This window comes from Grus americana, chromosome 4 (genome assembly GCF_028858705.1).
Source record: "Grus americana isolate bGruAme1 chromosome 4, bGruAme1.mat, whole genome shotgun sequence".
NCBI classification, from domain to species: Eukaryota; Metazoa; Chordata; class Aves; order Gruiformes; family Gruidae; genus Grus; species Grus americana.
Genome location: NC_072855.1, coordinates 11,960,804 through 11,973,299, shown reverse-complemented (window position 1 = coordinate 11,973,299; position 12,496 = coordinate 11,960,804).

Genomic DNA, 12,496 nt, shown 5'->3' with positions numbered 1-12,496 from the left:
CTTACAAGAGAAAAATTTCTTACAGAAAATTGGGCCCCCATGTTATGAAAACCCTTTGCAGCCCTACGGCATGATTATTCTGCCCTTGTTTAGACTATGTTTAGAAATGCTTTGCACACAAGTAATTTATTTACACTTTTTTTCATATTTATGAATTGTGCTTTGATGTCATTTGGAGAGCATCTAGTCGGGATCCTGTTGTCCTCATTCTGCCTGTACGTGACAAGAAGCAGAAAGGAACCATTAACCCCGGTTTACAGCTAGAGCATGTGAGACTTTTATGTAATAAACCCAGGACAGAAATTGCTAAGAGCTAAATCCAGATCTCCTAGGTATCCTAAACCACACAAGTATCCTCTTAGTGAATAGTGCTACCATTCCAAAAACACAGAGGAGTATCTCTATCTGGAGTGTTTTCCACAGCAAGCTGGGCTTTCTAGACTTGGTTCTTGTGTCTTTGTTTAACTCCTTTTTGCATCAGAGCGTATCTTTGGGGCACCTAGAACCTTCCCTTTAGGCTGCCATCATGTCTAGACTTTTGGCTATACCAACTGACTTGCTTGTGACAAGCATTGCACCTTTGGGTTTGTACAACGCCAGATGTGCAGAAAAGAGCAATCTGGTCATTACTTGCTGGCGGCTGTGACTGCAGCTGTACAGTTGAAAGGTGGATGGAGCATATTCCTCCTAAAAATGAATACTGTTTCTTTCCATCACATTATCACCCATGTCTTTAATGATGCTGTCACTAAAGCAAGAGCTGTTTTCACCCCTCCAACAAGAGATCCTTAGTTGTACCTGTTGAGCATTCCATATTCAGAGGGATCAACTCCTTTCCATTAGGATACAACCTTAGCATCCCGGCTTGCAAAAAGCATAAGCATGTTCTGAACTTAGAATAGCTTTTGCATGCAGGAGGATACCGTCATGGCTAAACTCAAGCCTATTCGTATGTGCATACTGCGTTAGGACTACCATTTTACACTTTATCGGAGTGTTTGTGTCCATTGATTAATATTAGACAAGTTAAAATATTTACCTGAGTTTGTTGCTAGTTTTTCAGATTTTTGACCAACAAATTGGTAAGAAGACCCACAGAGTGATTAGCTTCTCTTATTGTAAGAGAAGCTTTTTGGTTTCCAGATAACAGTAATGATTTTGAAATAAAATGCATAACAGTCTTATTACAGCACTGCTGAATAGAGTCTGGAAGTGTCATAGCAGCATTAAAATTGAAATTACACTGTTGTTGGCACTGGCCAAGTGCCTTGGCCTTTTAATCATGACACGATATGGAGGGGAGAAAGGCTGTTTCCTTACTCATCAAAAACTGTTGCATTCTACCAACAGTTCCTCTCTTCTAAAATTTCTCTGAAAATCTTGTGGGTCTTGCACATCTAACAGTCTGCAAGTGCCGTTGCATTGTAGCAGATTTTACTCTGAGAGAATAAAGGTAGATGAGATTCTTTTAGAAAGAAAGCATTGGCATTTTCGTTGGCCGCAGGAGCGTCCGTGTCATTTCAGGTGTGGTGTGACCCTTAACTGCTGGGATACAAGAGCAGACTTCATTAATTGCCACTCGTCCCCCTGGCATCAGCCAGAGCTGCAAAGGTTAATTTCTTGGTCTTGTAACAGAGGCAGCACCTACTGATGCCAGCAGTTAACGTTAAGTCTATAACACAACCTTGCTATCTTTGCTTCTTGGCTAATATAAAATAAAATGGCAGTCAGTGTCTAAAACAAAATGTTCAGGCAACTTTTCTGTTACAAGCAGTTACTGGCTGTGTCTCAGGAAAAAAAAAAAGTAACAAAAGCATGATCTTGATCTGTCAAAGAAACTGGCAGCTGCAGCTTTTCCAAATCAAGGTTGGGTCAACAAGATTGGTTTGGATATTTATTAGTCTGACCACTCTGTTATTACCACGAAGATTTCTAAAAGCCTCTTCATTATTTCTGCAAGACCTAATGAGCAAAATAAGGAAAGAGAGAGCTCAGCTATGACAATACGAAAGACATGAGCATTGCAGGGTGTTTCTACGCTGCAGCCTCACATGGTCTGCAGTGGGAGCTGCGCAGCACTGCAAGCCAGACCCTGCCGGGGAGCTCCCTCGTGCTGTCCTGCTCACCTCTGTGGGCTGAGCAAGTCAAAGACAACGTTTCAGGCTCAATGTTCAGTAGAAGAAGGAGACAACACAGTGCATAGTACAATACCATTCATAAACAGAGATGGTGGCTGTTAGGAAGACAAGGTATGGGGGAAGCAAACAGCACACAATAACAAGAAAATAATTATATTCTTAGGAAATATATTTTTAAAAGAAAAGAAGGTATGTCTGTTAGTTTCTTTTACATAATTCGATGGGCATGACACTGGGCTAGACTGCTGGTACTTGAAGACCTCTTTCTGCAGGGATGGCATCTTATATTTATCTCTGCACTCTCAGAGCAGTTTGGGATGGGAGGGAAGGGTAACATCCCAAAACACCACTGACTCTCCCCAAGAGGAAATGATAATGGAGAGTGAGCCTTGGGACTGCAGTCAGTGTGCCACACACCTTGTCACCTTCCCTGAGCTCCATATAGCAGCTCTATGGCTGATTATTTGTGCCTATCTGCTCCTCCACTACGCAAGTGCTCCATCGCACTTGTACCTCTGATATCAGTCAAAAAATACGATGTCACTGGAAAGAGAGGCGCTTTCTACTTGCAAGCAAGGAAAGACAAGGGAATTCCTTCCCTTACAGGGGATCCTGTAGCTCTGTCAGGGAACTGGACATGATACGAGAGGTGCGTGAGTCTTGGGGTTTGCCTGCGTGTAAAAGGCTGGCAAAGCAAGCTGCTGATTTGCAGGCTGTGGCCGCTAAGCTGCACAGAGCACTCTCATGGTCCCGCAGTTGTACCTGCTGCAGCTCCAGGAATTTTGGCCTGTGGGGATCTGAAAAGGCTTGAAAAGGCTGCAGAAATGTCACACCTAAAATCAGTGCACAGCAGCTCTTCTGCCTAACCTGCTCTCTGCTTGCTGTTCTGTATGTTCTGCACGAGCTACTCTGCACAACCACATACCCAAACAGCAGTCCCTCCTTTCCACCCACCTCTTGTGACTGCCTGTGCACCAGCTAGTCTGGGCAAAGCCCTTCCGCACGGCTTCTTCCACAGGGGCTGTTTCGCACTTCTGCGTTTTGCCCTCCGCAGCAGCTGCTGTTTGCTGTTCTCCACTGGTTTTGCACCAGCTAATCTGTACCACCATATATCCCAGACAGCAGTCTCACACTCTTCTAATTTTGTTTTGACTGCTTGTTTCTTGCTTGAGGCTTTGTTATTTTAGCAGAAATCCGGAAGAAAGAGGGATTTATTTTCTTCTCAAGCTCTGAAGCCTGGAGTGCTGTGCTGAGCATTTCAAGTCTGTCGCATAATACTAGGGCAGTGGGCTGATGAAAAGCTTATTTAACTGCAAGACACTGCTGGATATAGAAGGCGATGCTGCCTCTGTTTAGGCACCACCAGTCAGGAATGGGTGTTCAAAGACATGCAAGGTTGAGAGCTTAGCCCAGAGAGGGTGTGTATGGGTAGTATGGGTATGCTTTCTGTACACACATATTGGACTGAAGTCTGAGGATTTCTTTGAAGTTTGAAGAAGACTTAAAAAGGGAAGGGAAAGGGGGTGTAACATGTTTATTTTATTCCCCTTATTTACTTGGGTTTCTGTAATCTTCATTTAACTGGACCTGCCTGGGGAAAACATCCAGGTCTGTGTTTGTTCCCATCTCTCTTCCCACAGCAGATTATTTTTGCAGTTTCGGTGTTCTGCAAATAGTAGATTTGGTCTTTTATCCAGACCTTCCCAGTGCTTGTGTCAGCAGACACAGCTTGGTGGGGTTTTGCTGTAGAAGAACTTTCCGAGTCATGCCATGGGGTGTAAATCTCAGCAGATAGAAGAACCACCGGCAGTTAAGACAGAGTTCCTTAGAAGATCTTGCTGGCTGGTCCAATTCTTTATCTTCTGGCAAACAGAGGTGATGTTATACTGCTTTTTTCTACTAAAAACGCTGAACAGTATATTCACTAGCAGTGAACTAATGCTTGGGGAGCATGGAGCATGGATACAGGAGTGGAGCGTCAGGCTGCAAGAGTCACAAACAAAAAAAGAGGAAAAATATATTTATTTTTTCTCTTTTGATTTTTATCCTCTGGGGAGAAAGGTCAGACAAAGCAGGTCTTCCTTCATCCTCCCTTCCTCTTCCCCTTCTTTTCTTTCAAAAGACTCCCCCGGAGACTGTGAGAATATGTCAATATTAAACAGCATTTTCCCTATAAAGATCTCTGGAGAATAACAGAAGCAACTGATTGCTCTTTCTTTCTTCAACAAACACTGGCCAGGCTCTCACAAACAGCCAACTGAGGCACAGTCAGGAAAAAACAAGTTCTTAGAGGAAGCAGTCGCCAAGGAAAATAATAGGGCAGCACGAGGGGTTTGGTGACGCAGCTGCACAGCTGCTAAGTTCAATGACTTCTCAATTGCCTCCATCTGAAGTTGTGTTCCACTATAAAATGATCTTCTGCCTCCGTAATTATAAATAGCCAGGCATGATGATTTGCTGCTTGAAATCCCAGAAGCAGCTTGGGAAAAAAAACCAAACCAAACCCTAACAACTAAGCCAACACACAACAAGAAAACAAGAATCCATCAACTCTCTACTCAGTAAGATCTTAAATGTCAAAGAGACACAATGAAGCTAGAGAGTATAGTGCTAATGCTTTTGAAGATTACTTTCTAACATCTTGCTTGGTCAAGAAGATGTTCAACACTACAGCAGTAGTGCCAACTGGTCTGTCCTTCTGTGGGAGGAAGTACACCTCGGGGTTGGTGTCACATAGACTGCTGGTTGTTTCATCTGAGCTACCTGGCTAGATGTCCCTTAGCGTCAAAGGAAAGAAACAGTAGCTTTCCTCTTTTCAGAAAGCAGAGGTTCAAACAGGTCCAAAAAGTTGTATCCTAAAAATATTTACTATAAAGCCTCCTTCCTGTAAAGAGGGCCTCAGGTGACCAGAATTGATGTACACATCTGTGCTGTACAGATCCCAAATGACTTTCAACCCTACGATCTTAAGCCAGTTTCAGAATAACAAAGGTTTTGCCTTTGGTTACTAGCAAAATTTTAATCCTAGTTTTGAATGAGTGAAAAAAATCTCAACTTTGTCTCGTGTCCTACAGAAGTAATCCATAAAGATCTGGGGCAGTGGGAGAAATGAACTCTTTCTGATTGTAGTAAGACGTGATATTTCATGGTATTGTCTGGGTTTGTCTACAAGAGCATGGGGTAGGTTTTTCAATCGAAGGTAGCAAAATGATGGATACTGCCTCACTCAGGTGCCAAGCTCACTACGCCATGATGTGCCTACCACAGCCACCTACCAGAAGTTATCTGATCAGAGTTTGAAATGCATTAATTACACTTGCCTTTCTAGCTGTTTTGCCTCTAAAGCTGTTTCTTTCCGGTCTGGAAATCCGGATGCAAGGAACATACAGCTAAACCACCAGAAATGCTCCCAAATACCTTTTTTATGTACATAAAAATGTCTGAGCTTGGAAGTCCATCATGCTGGTAGTCTTTGTGGTTAGACACGAATACTCTGTTTCCCACTGCAAGTTATGCAGGTCACCTCCTGCAAGCTGTATATCCCACTAGAAAACTAGCTATTGCTTACATTAGGGGCGTAAAGCTGCCAGTTGTGCCTCTACACAAAGACTTCACCATCTGAAATATGTTACACCTCTGGGATTAAATATTGCCATTTTGGTGTACTAAAACATTGCCATTCTGGCCCATAAATCTTGCAATGAAAGTCCCTGTTTAGGGAAAAGCAGAGCAAATCTTGTGGCAGTTTAAGGGAGTTCTGATGTTTTGAAAAGCCCTTTATAGCTTCTCAGTGGTTTGGGATGTCAGATGTTATATGAAGAGGAGAAATCAGTGGGCAGACTTTGAGGAGGTGATGAGAGGTACAGTGATAAATATATACCATTGTTTCATGTTTTTCTCCCCCAAAAGGTCTGTACATATGGTCCATGTTTTTGCTGGTTTTATTGCAGTAAATTTTCTGAGTGAGATGGTGAGAAAGTTCTCTGCCTTCTTGCTAATTGGTATCATTAGTGTTATTAGTATGAGGCTAAACAACCACAAACAGAAACTGAATGTGGTATGAAAGTTGAGGTAGCTGCTTTTTTTTTTTCTCCTTCACATCTGTAACGGCAACTGCAGAAAAAGAAAGATACGTGAGTAAATCCTGGCAAATTGAAAAAGAGCAGCCTCTGAAAGCAGCCTGGCAAGCTTCTGTAAATCACTACCACCCTTTAGAATAAAGCAAGCTTAGTTATACCATTAAAGCAATTTAGTATTTTTGATGAAAAGAAAAATAGTAATTTTTACACATTTTGTACTGGTAGGCATTACAGATTTGCCTTAACTTGGAACAATATTTGCAAAACTTACTTTTCTATTTGTTTTACCCCAAAACATAGTAGGTAATTAAATAAAATCACTATTTTCTTAAAAGAAATGTCAATCTTGTCTAAGATTATTTTTTAAATGGGCAGTATTTTCATAACACAACATTTATTTTGCATAGTACTGGGGAAATTTGACCCAACAGAGTCAATTGCTAATGCTGTCAACCCTAGTGGTATGGAGTCAGGTTCTGAAATGAAAGACTAAGGCATCGAGGTTCTATAAAAGATACCTGAAAGTTAGCTTGTCAGCTAGCAAAGCCCTTCCATGGACTTTAGGTGGATCTCTGTAATTCCACTGGCTGCTGCAGGTCAGGCACACATTTGCCTCTGTATGTGAAGGCTGTGAGAGTTTGCAGCGATTGCTATTAATTACAAAACCTGGGAAGAAGTTATCTCCTCCAGCTTGCTGAGCAAAGACCTTCCTGCATCTGACCAGGTTTGAGAACATGCTTCTGCAGAGGATAAATCAGTATAAAATATAGATTTTCCTTTTCTCCAGAAAACTCCGATTCCTGTTTAATGACACCTACATTCCTCTTCTAACATGCAAAAATTTGCTACAGGTATCATCTTGTTCAGGTCAGTGAAGTCTGGGGGGTAAATGCAAAGAGATGCTCAAGCTTCAGAAGGTCAGTGAGATAGCCAGGAGTTGTGCAGTCAAAAAATCTTAGATTTTCAACAAAAGGAACTGTTGACACATTTTCATTTTGCATGTGCAGCATGGATTTATAGTCACAGATGCACCCTGTGTGAAATCAAGCCTCTGTGGTCTTTTTTTTTACAGAAAAAAGAGAAAGGAAGAAGTCAAAGGGTGAAAAATGAGCTACGTGCCATCCTGCTTTCTCTATTAGCAGGAAGAAGAAGACGACGACGATGACGAAGAAGAAGAGAAATGCAGTTGTGGCCTGAAGTGTCAGCTAGCTCTTCCTGGGGTTAGGAGTGGTTGGATGATGCAAAGGTTTATTTAGCTGTCTGTGTCCTTATACAGTCCCATTCCCATGGCGTTTGAGGTCCAGATTCTCCAGAAGATGTAGGTGGTATGCCATGAATACCTTATAGATTACATGATTCGCTGTGTGTGGCTCACGGGTACTACATTTCCTAGAGACTGACCATAAGACAAAATTTATATGCGTGTGGCAATATCTGACACCACAGCACTGCTTTGTGTCCTGGTTTAGGGGAGAAAAAGTCAGAATGTAAACATCTTTCTTGGAGCGAAGATTTCCCGCAAGTTCATCTCGACGCTTCCAATCACAGTGGCACATTTTGATATTCATTTATCTCTAAAGACACAGCTGCAGCTCAGCCAGAAAGAAAAAAATTTACATCACAGAGAACCTGTATTGAAGGTGCGGCATTTGAGGTGACATTTTTATTTCATATATTATAAAGCACAGAAATTTGTTATTAAGTAGATGATATATCTGAATCCCACAGGCTATATGAGTAGCAGGTAAAGAAATCTTACCAATACCTAGAAAGCAAAAGACAACTATCACAAGTGCATTTTGACATTTTACACAATTTGCCCGATTTTCAATAGCAGCTATATATTAATAAGGAAAAAAAATGTGGTTTCACTCTATAGTTAGAGTCTTAAGCTAAAATTGGAACACTTTGAGAATCTGCTTCATGTCCGGTTTTTAAATTTATTCAAAACAGGAAAGAGCTGCATGAAATTAAAGCTTACTGCTTAACGATGTGTAGCAGAAGTCTTTCTGCTGTTAGTACCAAAAATACTTCAGCTCATTCTCACTGATAATTCCCCACCTCTATTTGTGCCAACATTAACAAATAGAAAGTCATATTGGTTGTGATGTACTACACAGGATAGGTTTGGTTTAGATTGAAATTCTCCCCTAAAAACAGAAAAGAAAAACCCAGTGTGCTATTTAACTTTCTTTTTGTGTGTGTGTGCAGAGATTAGGAGGATTAGAAAAGGGGGTCTTAGCAGCATAGAGGGTGTTTTGGGTTAAACCCAAGATCTAATCCCATGGCTGTAGCAATAGTATTTTGAAAAAATCATTTTTCAGCTGCTATGGTAAATGTTTCTAAAAACAGAGGAGAGGTTTACAATCTGTTACAACAATGAATCAAAATAACTCTGCTCGTTTTCCATGTTAAGTCTCAAGAGTCTTGGTAAACACCGCGTTAGCTCATTCGAAACAGGAGAATGATTGACAATGTAATGCAACCAAAACCCTGAAGGAGAAAACAGGTAGATTAGTTATTCATTAAATTAATACTCATCTACTCCTCAGAGTTCCAGTCACTGGAGCTGGGTCTGCTTAACAAATAAACTGTCCGTGGGTCCAGCACAAGTACACCGGAGAAACCTACGGCCAGATCCCAAAATCTGTGAAGAAAAACATATGCCTGAAGTTAAGCACAATTAATACATCAGTGAACATGGAAATCTGGTCCGTGCTGGAATTCTCGTGATGTGAATATTAAAACCTCCCTCCAAATCTCTGCGAGTGATCACAATTTGCCAGTCCAACACGTATTTCATCTGCCATTGGTAGCAAATCCATAGTAGCCCCAATCTTATGAGTGACTAAGACATAGCACACACACCTCTAATTAACTCCAGGTTATATATATTTTAAAACATACATGATGCATTCACATGTATTCGTTTTGCATTCACATATATAATCTATACATGTATAACACACAAAAGGAGAAATTAATATAAATAATATAAAAATTGTAGAAGTATTTATCATGGAAATGCAAAGATGAAAGATGAATTCTATGGCTAACGGAGATTAACAAATCTGACCCTGGGAGCTTGGAAAGAACTGTCCTTACCCTTGATCGGTTAAAAACTCATGGAAGTATTGGCAATAATGCAGAAAAAAATAATCTAACAGGTATTTCCTTCTGTGATTTGTACAGAGGTATCAAGTGAGATACTCATAGAACCATAGAGTCATGTAGGTTGGAAAAGACCCTTAAGATCATCGCGTCCAACTGTAAACCTTGTCCAGATCATTGGTAAAGATATTAAAGAGAACTGGCCTACAGTTAGACAGCTCTATCTATAGCTAGGCTCTTTTTTTGCCTTTTTTTTCGTTTTTCCTTTTTTCTTTTTCTCTTTTTTCTTTTTTTTCTTTTTTCTTCTTTTTTCTTCCTTATTTTATCAGCAAGTTCAGATTGTAGCTTGTAGCTGTTTTAAAAACTATCATCTGAACTGTCTAGCAGTTCATGCTAACTTTCTGTAAACCTTAGAACTGTTGCGATGCTCCATGAATAGCGCCAAGTGAGACTGGAAAATCTGACATTTTTAAGGGCTTCTAATTGATGAACATATAAATAAGCATCAAAGGGTAGATTTTGATGGGATTTTTAAGCCATGCTAATAACTTTGCAGCTGATAAAATAAACTGAAATTGGAAATGATAAACTGATGTAAATGTCTGGGGAAGAAAAAGGACGATTTTGATTGCATTCTGTGCAGACCACAGGAATGAGAGTTAAGTGGCAGTAAGATGGTGAGGGAGGGGGTGGCTGTGGTAAATAAACTCTGACTTTAATACAGATAAAATGTTTTCTGCAGCTTATTTGAAAAGTAGGGGGTTTGCAATTCATATCTATTCCAGACTGTGATCGATGCTGGACTAGTTGTTGAACTCCTCCTCTGCTTCAGTTCCTGCACCCATTAGAGGGAACTGGTAACAATCCCTAACAAGAAGCACCCTGCAATCTCAGGCAAATAAGCTTATGCTATCAAATTGCAAATGCTGTCTCTATGATGTGATTAAAAAAAGTGAGACTCGGTGAGCCTGTGTGGTCTGCAAGAAGATAGACGTCTAAATGGACATCGCCTCCTCTCTGATGTTCAGTGTCTTCACTGAAACCTTAGTTCATGACTGTGAATACGTGCTTTTATAGATGGCTGAATTCAGTGTCTCAGCAGGGTAAAGGCAGCGTGCCCAGTTACTCAGGGTGATGTATCTAAGCATCCTAGTGTTTAATTTGGACTGGCTTTCAGCTGAAAGTTTAAATTTTAATGATTTTTTTTTTTTTTAAAATCCTGGTAAGTCACCGTCCATTCTCCAACATGTTTTGTTTTCCTGGCTCAAATTCATACTCTATGTTTTTTCTTTATCAGAAAGAATCAGTTTTGGTGGGGGTTTGGGGGTTTGGTTTTTTTATATATGTTTTCTTTGTGTGTCAAGTCTCGACTAGAAAATTCTCATGAGATGATATTAAGACTCTCATAATTTAAAGACAGAATAGTAAAAATAAAATTAAAGTATCCCTTAGAATATTTCTTTTTTAACCTTCATAAACTAATGCCATACTTTGTATCATGGGAAAAACTCAAAGCTAATATGTCAAACAAGATAAATTCAGCCTTGCCAGAAGATCTTCCACTTTCTTGTAACTTTTTGAGATGAAATGTCCAGTGCTTGACTCCGAACTGGGAGAAGTCAAAGGGCAAGGGTGCCCATTTTTTATTGGGTTTGGGGGGAAAAAAATCCCGGTGGAAAAAAAATCCCAAATGAACTTTGCTTCCAATGGGGAACAGTTTGTGAAATGTGACTGGCTGCTGTCTTAATTATATGAATGTTATGAAAAACTTGAAGTAATTTATGAAAGATATTTGCATTAATACTTAGACATATAGGCTCATTAATATGATCTGTTGTCATCCAAGACAAAAAGGTAGGTAGCAAGTAAGGGCAGGTTCTTAAAGTCCATGATGGTACTCATGTCTATAAGCTGTATCCGTTGCTGAAAAGGCGTTGTATCTCCCAAATTGTTTTCAACCAGGTAGAAGTGAGCCCATGGCCAGTAGCTGACTGGTCTGACCGACTGTGCTGCGGAGTAATGCGTTATTGTGCAAAAACTGTGCCTGTGTTGACAGATCTTATCTGCGCAATGACAGCAGGCGTTTGTCTGAAAAAGTTGATTTTTTGGAAAAGAGCCTTCATTATCAGCCAGCTGCAAAGTAACTCAGTGTTTGAACAACCAGGAACGGGAAAAATCCCTATAAACATCTTTGCACGTTAAGAATGCGTTTGATTCTGGAAAGCCTGAAACATCTGGGAGCTGTTGGAGTGTTTGCACTATGAGAACCAGCTGATGGTTTAAAGGTGCGCTAGAAGTGGCTAACTGCGAGTCACCTGTCAGCCTCCTCATAAATCTGCTAGAAAGCACAGACTGGCTGGTATTCTCTATTTTTATGCATGGAACAATATAGCAGCAGGTGAATTCAATATAAGACAAGTAATCTGTGCGCATTATACAGTATAAACTCATCAGGCAATTATTTTGATCCTGGCAAGACTTCTGAGCAAGCCAGTTTTGAGGAAAATAGAAGAAAAGATTTATTCCATTTTCTTTGATTTCTCAAGATGCAAAAAAGCATCCAGCCTTTCTGCTACTAAAGCATTCGGAAGACCCAGTAGGGATGATATTAGAGCTGCATGTTGTGTGCCTCACCACTTAGGTTAGGTTGGCAAATTAAATGGCCTCTTGCTTCGTGATCCCTGTCTTTCCACTCCCACCCACTGGTTTTTGCCAAATTGTCTTTTCCAAACGGTTGTGGCATACAACCTTGGGGAAACATCAGGCAAAGAAAGGGAGGATTTAAGAACAGAAAAATCTGAGAAATTCAAACTTTTTAACAAGAATTCCTACATTTGTATTACCTATATACAATATTGTAAATCGGGGGTGGGGGGTGGAGGGGAAGTAGTGAGGCAAGATGTATTCATTAGCTTATCATGAAATGATACTAAATAGGAAATCTTCATTATAGCATGGAAATTAGTAATTTCCTCAAAATAAACTTTTATTTTTGTGGAAAAAACTCCATTATCTAATAAATATTGATGAACTCTATTTTCAGTGGTGACACTGAGCAACAATATCAAGAAGGCAAAGAGTAAATCCAGACACCAGTCAATCACTTTCGTCTTCAAATATGGACAAGGTACTAGTCTTTGTGATTGCAATTACAAGCTGCTGAGAACT